Source organism: Octodon degus, unplaced genomic scaffold (assembly GCF_000260255.1).
Source record: "Octodon degus isolate 3935 unplaced genomic scaffold, OctDeg1.0 scaffold00086, whole genome shotgun sequence".
NCBI lineage: Eukaryota > Metazoa > Chordata > Mammalia > Rodentia > Octodontidae > Octodon > Octodon degus.
In genome coordinates this window covers 4,381,522-4,390,483 of record NW_004524662.1, presented here as the reverse complement: position 1 = coordinate 4,390,483, position 8,962 = coordinate 4,381,522, and the positions used below count along the sequence as shown (strand labels likewise).

General features: G+C 38.1%; 1 protein-coding gene and 1 pseudogene across 3 annotated transcripts in view; one reads left to right on the top strand and one right to left on the bottom strand.

Annotated features, from left to right (window-relative positions):
• The window catches only part of Kiaa0391 (KIAA0391 ortholog), a 141,762-nt gene that overhangs the window by 79,086 nt on the left and 53,714 nt on the right, over positions 1-8,962 (top strand). The gene's annotated exons all lie outside the window — the stretch shown is intronic.
• On the bottom strand, positions 447-898 carry LOC105742947 (annotated as a pseudogene).

Sequence of the window (8,962 nt, the reverse complement as noted above, 5' to 3'; positions counted from 1 at the left end):
TGGCATGTGGTGCTGGGGGATTGAACCGTGGTCCCTCTGCTTTGCTAAGCTTGTTCTAAGTAGGTGCTTTAGACCACTGAGCCATCTCACCAGCCCCTGTTTTTCCTTCTTGAGATTTTATTTTTCAGAAACACTTGTTTCCACTGACATCTGACAGTTCTTCCCATGCTTTCTTTCACCTTGTAAACCTGAATCTATGTGGAGTACTCCAGGTTCACCTTTAAATGACAGCACCTCAACTAGAAAAAGAAAAATTGTGCTGCATTTTTCCTCCTGTTACCTGAAAACATCATGGGTGAACATTTATTAAATATATTCTGACAAATGTCCAGGTCATGTTTATCAGCTAGAATTCTTTTACTTAATGTGTGGATATTTTGAATTGTGATATTTAATCAAGACATTAATATGAGTAGAAAGTTGATTTAAAACAAGTTTGAAATCCACTAAAACTGATTGTTATGTTTTCGTTGTGGTGGTTGTGGAAGCTTCATATTTTCTTTGGACATCATTAGACATCTTAGCTCTTGAAGTAAAACTTTAATGCTATATGAATTTTGCTGTTTTGCTAGCACTGGTGTGCTGCATGCACCCACCATTCCACTGGAATTACTTATTCCGTTCATTTTAATTTTTCTTACAAATCTAACTGATGAAGGAGTTTCTGGGTATTTAGTCCACATTCTGCTTTCAGGCTATATACTCTGTCCTCATAATTTGTCCTTGGTGGCCCAATAATCATGCCCGTCCACCTCATAAGTGTCATGTCTTCATCATCTTCAAGGCCCCAGCTAACTGTACCATTGCCTGCTCCTTTTTGTCCTTCTTCAAGGTCTTCCAACAAGCAAAAATTATGAAGAACTTTAACTCCTGTGGAGACCACCATCTTCTAGAGCCCAACATAGCCGCCTGAACCATCATAGTCTTTTAAAGCTATAATAATATTAAAAATGTAGTCAGAGAAAAAAAAATATATATAGTCAGAAATATTGACTGGAAACATAATTGTGTTTTTTTGAGCCAGGGTCTCTCTAAGAAGTTCCGACTGGTCTTGAATTCGTTATGTAACTTAGCCACCTTCCTGCCTCAGCCTCTTGAGTGCTGGAATTGCAGACATGAGCCACCACACCCTGTCATTCTTCTGAACTGTAGAACTTGGCAAGTGTTCGCCTGTGACATAAGAAACTGTATCAGATACTCTTTTTTTTTTTTTTTAATTGCTTTCTGGATTTCTTTTAGAATAAATGAAAAGTAATTTTAGACAGTAAAATGTTCTATGTGCTTTTTTTTTTTTTTTTTTTTTTTTTTTTTTTTTTTTTTTTTAATGTGTTTGGTACAGGGTCTCACCATACACTCAGACTCATAGTGATCTTCCTATTTTCAGCCTCCCCAGTGCTGGAATTATAGGCGTGCAGCATCACACCCAGGGGCCCGACAGCCATGACATGTGGAGCTGGGGATTGAACTCTGGTCCCTGCACTTGCCTAAGCAGGTGCTTAGTCTACTGAGCTATCTTGCTGCCCCTGTGTGCTTTCTTGAAAGTGGTGCAAAAGGATAGAAATTGTATAGCAATATATATTTATGCCTTACCCAACTTAGCTTGATCTTGCCACTATAACATTCAAGTGTTAGTCTAAAGGTACTCTTTTGATATAACTGGTCATTCTGTGATTGTATTAAGCAACTGTAACACAACAAGATGAAAAATAAGATTATTGAATTGGTCATTAAATTCTAAACCACCAGATGAATACCTCTTATGTAGTTACCTTTTGTCTTTCACAAACGTATCCACTATCTCCTTTAATCTGACAACCACAAAAACTTCCTGCAGAAGAGCAGCTTTCATTTTGTAAGTGATGTTCAGCTTCTTTTTAATTGTTTTCTTCCACTTTAAACTTTGTTAAAGGTAATACCCATGTCACATGGCCATGTTTACTGGAAAGTAATGTTGGTAGATTTGTGAAAGAAATGAAAAAAATTTTTTTCTAGTGAAAAGGAAGGAGGTCAACAGACCACAAGACTTACCGTTGAGCTTTATGTGCTCAAACTGAAGCTGTACAGCAGGACTCCCTAGGAACAAAGTTTCCTCATAAGATGAATTGTTCAGGGTCAGGCACAGGCACCAGCCTAGCAAGCACAGATCTTGAATTCAATTCCCAGTACCAAAAGAAAAACAAACAAACAAGAATTCTGTTTGGGGGCTGGCCAGATAGCTCAGCAGATTAAAGCATCTGCTTAGGCAGACTCAGAATGGGGTTGGATCCCCAGTGTGCCATGCCAGCCCTGCCCCCCAGGGTGTGCTGAGACGGCAGTTGAGACTGGGCATGCGGGCACACGCCCGAAATCCTAGCACTTGGGAAGCTGAAAAGAGGAGAATTATTATGAGTCCAAACTGTGTAGTGAGATCCTGTACACCCTGTACTAAATACAAAAAAAAAAAAAAAAAAAAAACAACTCTGTTGTTTCTTTAATAAGTCACATTTTAATCATCATATGATTTTAATGTATTTTTGAGTGATATTGCTATGCTACAAAGATGTTAAAATTTAGCCTGCTGCTACTTTCCCCAACTCCATTGATCTGAATATTCTAATTATTTTATTCATCAAATATTTGTTGAGATCCTCCTTGTCTTAAGACCCTGTATAGGGTGAATCAAATACAGCAGTAGAGCTGGGGATATAGCTTAGTGGTAGGGCACTTGCTTACCATGGGCAGAGCTCTGAGCTCAATCTCTAGTACCACAAAAAAGAGAAAAAGGAAAAAAATGTGATGGAGATATGAGCTGGAGCTGGAGCTGTGTTAGAGTGCTGGCTAGCATACATGAGGCCCTATATTCAATTCCTAGCACAGAGAGAGAGACAGAGAGAGAGAGAGCGAGAAGAACAAAGATGAAAGAAGCATGGTCTGTCTTTCAGAATTCTTTGTAAGCTCAGCCATGGCACATACCTGTAATCCCAGCACTTTGGAGGCTGAGGCAGGAGAATCCTAAGTGGGAGGCCATCCTGGAGGGCTAAACAGTAAAACTCTTCCAGAAAAAAGAAAGTTTTATATTAATGGAAACAGTAAAAAACAAATGTCTACAATAGAATACAAAATATGATGAGTCAATTGTGCCAATAACTCTGCTTGTAGAAACTGGTTATCCTACAGTTCAAAGTAGTCTGTGTAGTTCAGAAATTTTCAGCTTTTATGATATAGCCAGTTAATTTATTCATGATGGCCCTATCATCTTTTCTTTTGTGTCAACTAATATGTATCAAGAATAATAATGTTCTGGGCTGGCCAAATAGCTCAGTGGACTAAAGCACCTGCTTAGGCAGGCTCAGTGACTAGGGTTCGATCCCCACTCCTGGCCCCACCCCCGGGGCATGATAAGGCTTGATTGAGACTCTGGGCAGGGGAGATGGCTTAGTAGAATAAGCGCTTCCCTGGCAAGTGCAGGGTCCTGAGTTCAATCCCCAGTTCGGCAGGAAAAAAAAAAAGACTGAGCTTGGCAGCATGCACCTGAATCCCAGCACTTGGGAGGCTGATAATAGGAGTATCTCTACGAGTCCAATCTGTGTAGGGAGACCCTGTAAACCCTGTACTAAATGCATTAAATTATTAACCACCACAGACGTAAAATTAAAAATAGATTAGTGGTAAAGCTTTTATACCCTGATTGTGTTGGCAATTAAAACCCATTAAACTGCTGAGCAAGGTGGGGCACATCTGAAACCCAGTACTGAGAAAAGCCCAGGCAGGAGGATTGCAAGTCTGAAGCCAGCCTGGGCAACTTAGGGAGACTCTGTCTTAAAGTAAAAACTAAAAAGGCTGAAGGATATAACTCAGTGGTACACCACCCCCAAATTTGATTGCCAATAACAACAAAATAGAATTGAACATACACTCATAAATGGAAAAAAGAAATTGATTCAAAGTTTTCTTTTATTTGATTTTTTTAAAAGATAGGCTGATTTACTAAAAAAATGTTTCTGTCTATACAATGTAAATTAAATTGTTACAGAAACAGAGCAAACACTGGGAAAATGGCACTGAGAAGTTTTAGGAGGCAGTTCATTACACCAGTGGGCTTCTGAGTAGGATCTTTCTGAGAATCAAGAGCCCCACCAGGAGGGTTTCAGGGCTTTTAAAGGGAAAGTGAGCAGGGCAGTACAAAGGCAGATTTGGCGCATTATGATGGGAAGGTTGGGTGACATTTTAGGTTGCTAAGGGAGTTTAAACTTTTTAGGTTACATCACAAGGCCACTCATCATACAGAACATGGGTTATACAGAGGAAAATAAGTTATTAGTGCAAGGGAATAAAGACAGAGGTTTACACAAAGGGAAAAGTGTTCTGTTATCAAACCTGCTGGACATGTCTGCTTAGTCTTGGCAGGCACCCTGGATAGGCTTTTATTTAAAATGTTAATTTCCCCATTCAAAATCTCCTTTTTTTGTCAAAAGATACATATGAATTGGGTGTCGCTGTAATCTCAGCAGTCTGGGAGGCTGAGGCAGGAGGAGCCCAAGTTCAAGCCCAGCTTGGGCAACTTTAGAGACCTAGGAGATTCTGTCTGAAAATAAAACATTAACAAGGGCTGAGTGATGTGGTTTAGTGCACAGTTCCCGGGTGGGGTTAGGGGACTGCTTATGTTCTTCCTTTCTCTATTAACAAAATGTTTAGTTACATTTCTGACTTCAAATTTATCTTGGTTATTTTTGTTGTATTTTTATCTTTTTGCTTGTAGCATGAGTCTTGCTCAGCCTGTAGAGATGACTGAGTTTGGGAAGTCAGAGGGTGGCAAGAACAGCTAGTATTGTGACAGTGGCCGAATTATACAGGAAGCGCCCTGCTGATAAATATCAATTATCTTGAAAATCAGCACATATGACTGACTAGAAATACCTAAAATGTTAACTAGTTTAGATATTAGATATAAACAGTTTCTCCCAGTTTTCTGTTTCTTCTCTCCCCTCCCTCTTTCTCCCTATCTCCTTCTGTTACTCTCCTGCCTCCTTTCCCTCCTCTTTGTCTTTCTCTTTCCCTCCTCCTCCCCCCACCATGTGGCTTTTAACTCGCAATCTTCCTGCCTCAGCATCCCAATTACTGCGCTTATAGGCATGTGCCACAATGCCCATTTCCCAGTTTTCTTTAGTAAAGCAAGTCACTGTAAGCCTTATGCTCACACCCCATTGCATTACAGTGGACAGCAATATGTGTAGGACTGGTTTAGGTGCCATAGGGGAACTGGTGAACAATTTTTTAGTAGGTAATACTGTAAACATTATTTTTAATAGTACTTCTCAGCCATCTTGTTCACTTATTTACTTTTGTTTATTAACAGTTCTCTACCTCCCAAACATGTATGTTCCATGAAAGCAGGGACCGCACCTTCTTTCTTCCCTGCTAAATCTCCAGCACCTAAAACCATACCTTGCAGATCATGACTGCTTAGAAAATGTTTGTCCAAAGAGTGAATGACTCTTTTTTTTTTTTTTGGCAGAACTGGGAATTGAATTCAGGCCCTTGTGCTTGCCAGGGAAGCACTTATTCCACTAGACCATCCCCCCAGCCAAATAACTCTTGTTTTTACAGATCTATCATGAGGCAAAGAACTGTCAACTAGGAACAAGTATTATATCCCCAGTACTTCTGCTCAACACACTTTAAACACTGTTAATAAGATGATAATTTTTAAAAAGCCATATATTATTCTGTGTTAAAAATTTCTTCCCATACCATAAGTCTTTGTTCCTTCAGGGATGTTTTTTCCTTCTGTACAACTGCTTCTTTGGTTTAGGAACCAGTTCTTTCTCTGTAGCAAGAGAAACATCTCCAAGTGGGTTAATCTGACCACAATCTCTCTCAGCTCACAAACTAATCTTCAGTGTTTCATTTACCTGGTACACAGTATATTCAATGACTGCAAAAGTTAGAGCTACACATTTAAGTTCAAATTTACTATTTAAGTGTGTGTTGCAAAGTTTCAGCACAGTTTTGGGCCACGTACTCTGTGCCCAACCCATTTGGTCTGGGCACAATTCGATCACTGTGACAGTTTCAGACCCTTGGTGAGTTGGTGGATACCCATATCTCCTTCATCAAATCCCAGCAATTTCATGGAGATTCCTGAAGTGAACAAAAAGATCTTGATTTGCATAACTTTGTGGGTTTTTCTGGGCCAAGTTAATAGAAAAACACTTTCATGGATCACTTCAGGCACTTATACCAACAGACTACTCTGTTGCCACTTTATAGAGGATTATTTTAGACAAACACCAAGGTTATGAAGTTATAAATTCTTATTCTGATTTGTAAAGTAATAGGTAAAAATGGACATGTTTCAAGGGTGAGCCAAATAGCTCAGTGGACTAAAGCGCCTGCGTAGGCAGACATAGGGATTAGGGTTTGATCAGTGTGTCCTGCTGGCCTCGCCCCTAGGATGCACTGAGATGGATTAAGACTGGGCATGGTGGCACCCACCTGTAATCCTAGTGCATGGGAGGCCGAAAAACAGGAGGATCACTACGAGTCTGATCTATGCAGTGAGACACTATAGTCTCTGTAGACCCTGTACCAAATGCAAGAAAAAGAAAAAAAAAAGAATGGACATGTTTCTAAAATAAGATTTTTAAATGGCCAAGTACTTAGAATGCCTTTTGAGTACAGGCCTTCATAGTTGCAGCTTGGGAGAACATGAACATTTTCTTCATTGTTACAAATGTTTATTGAGTAAAGAATGGAAAGAATTAAAAAAAACACAAGTTCTGGTGAGGCTCCATCCCCAGCCCCGTTGATGTGTCCTTTTATGATCTTGGGTGGTCTCTTCCTTTTTAAACCCAAGTTTCTTTATTTATAAAATGAGTGGGCCAGGCCTCATAATTGGTAAGACTCTTTAAACTCTAAAAACTTAATAATGCACATGAGTTTTCTATGAAGAAAAGTGGACTTCTTCCAAAAGAGGGTGTTATGGTATTTCTCCATTTTTAGCATTTTCTTCAAAGGAAATGAGCAAAGATTGGATGTCAACTTAATTTTGAGCGACTTTCAACGTTTGAAAAATAGCATTTAACTCCTTAATTTATTTACACAAAGTCATATAGGTGAATTCTTATTGTTTTACTTAAATTTTAGAAGTATGTGTATATTTTAAGAGATAAAACTGCAAAGAAGAAAATAAAATAAGCATATCTCACTGCTTAAATATAGCTAGTTTTAATGGTTTATTAAATCTCAGCTCTCTTTTTTCTAGGGGGTAGGGTTTGACACAGGGTCTTATCTATGTATTCCAGGTTTGCTTTGAACTCACTATGTAGACCAAGCTGCCCTTAAACTCATAGTGACTCTTCTGTGTCAGCCCTCCCAAGTGCTGGGATTACAGATGTGTACCACCATGCTCAACTAAGAGGTGACCTCTGGACAAAAGAAAGAAGGGAAAAATATATTTATGTATATATGCAGGAAAATTTGGATAATTGTACTGCTGATTTCTGCTGGTCTTTTAAAAGGAACATTTAATGCCTAAATTTTATTTGTTTTTATTCTTTTTAATTTTTTATAACTTTTTTGTTTTTAGTTTTTTTTTTTTTTTTTTCCAGTACCATGGATTGAACTCAGGCCTTTGTGGAAGCGCTTATTTTACTGAGCCATCTTCCCTGCCGCTATATATATATTTTTTAACCAATTTTACACATCTATATCTGGAAACCTAAACAAGTAATTTGAGATAACTTTATGTATGCAGTACAGCAACCATTGTTTACTTCTTGTTACTTTGTTTTAGTGGAGCTTTGTGTCATTTCTAAGGCTTTTCTTTTTATTACTTTTTTTTTTTTTAAAGAAGGACTGCGGGGGCTGGTGAGATGGCTCAGTAGTCTAAAGCACCTACTTAGAATAAGATAAGCTAAGCTAAGCACAGGGACGGCGGTTCAATCCCCCAGCACCACATGCCAGCCAGCCCCGCCCCCTGGTGAGCTGAGCTGGCCACACACACACACACACACACACAATAAATAAATAAAAAAAAAAAAAAAAAAAAAAACGGAAGGGCTGTGGATATAGCTCAGCAGTGTAAGTACCTGCCTGGTAAGTGCAAGGTCCAGAGTTTGGCCCCCAGTACTGCCAATACATAGATAGATAGATAGATAGATAGATAGATAGATAGAATAACCCTTTTTCACACTGAGTTAACATGGAAATTTAATAGTCTTTTAATTTTTTTCATAATACTGAGAAAAAATATATATAAGTACTAGATTTGTTTTATTTTTCTCTTTTGCTATATGGTGAGACCTTTTCCATAGAATTAAATATTTTGGAAACCCAGTACTTTTAGTGATTATATAGCCACTTCCCTATTGTTCAATATTTGTTTCCATTTTTTATATTAAAAATGTTATGAGAATGTCATATATATATATATTATATAAAAATGTGTTCAAATCCATGAGTCAAAAACTGGTAAGCATTTTACTACACCTGGTCTTAGCCAAAAGGCTGAGAAGAAGCAATTATAAACATTTTAAGTTCTTGGTATAGTTCATAAAATTGCTTTTCTAAAAAAGATGGCTTGGCAGTCTAAGTGCCTGTCTGGCAAGTGCAAGGACCCAGGTGTTTTTTTTTTTTTTCCATAATTTTATTGAGAAACAAATAGCAATGAGACAGTTTCAAATTAAATTGGTAGGACAGTTTCAATCAATTAACACATTGCATACATTCTTCCTAGTGGTTAATTGCTGTACAAGATGTGAACTTGATATCCTATTTAGAAATACCATTAGAACAAATTCCTCTATTCATTAAGAGAATGTAACTATATATCTATCCTAACTACTTTGAATACACAAATACCAAATGGACATTCATCTGTATCCCCTTTTTTTGTTAAGTTCCATCATTTAAATATTACAGGTGTGTAAACTCAGCAAAATAATCTAAAAGAGTCCAGTAGCCCATAATAGTATTGGGTCTT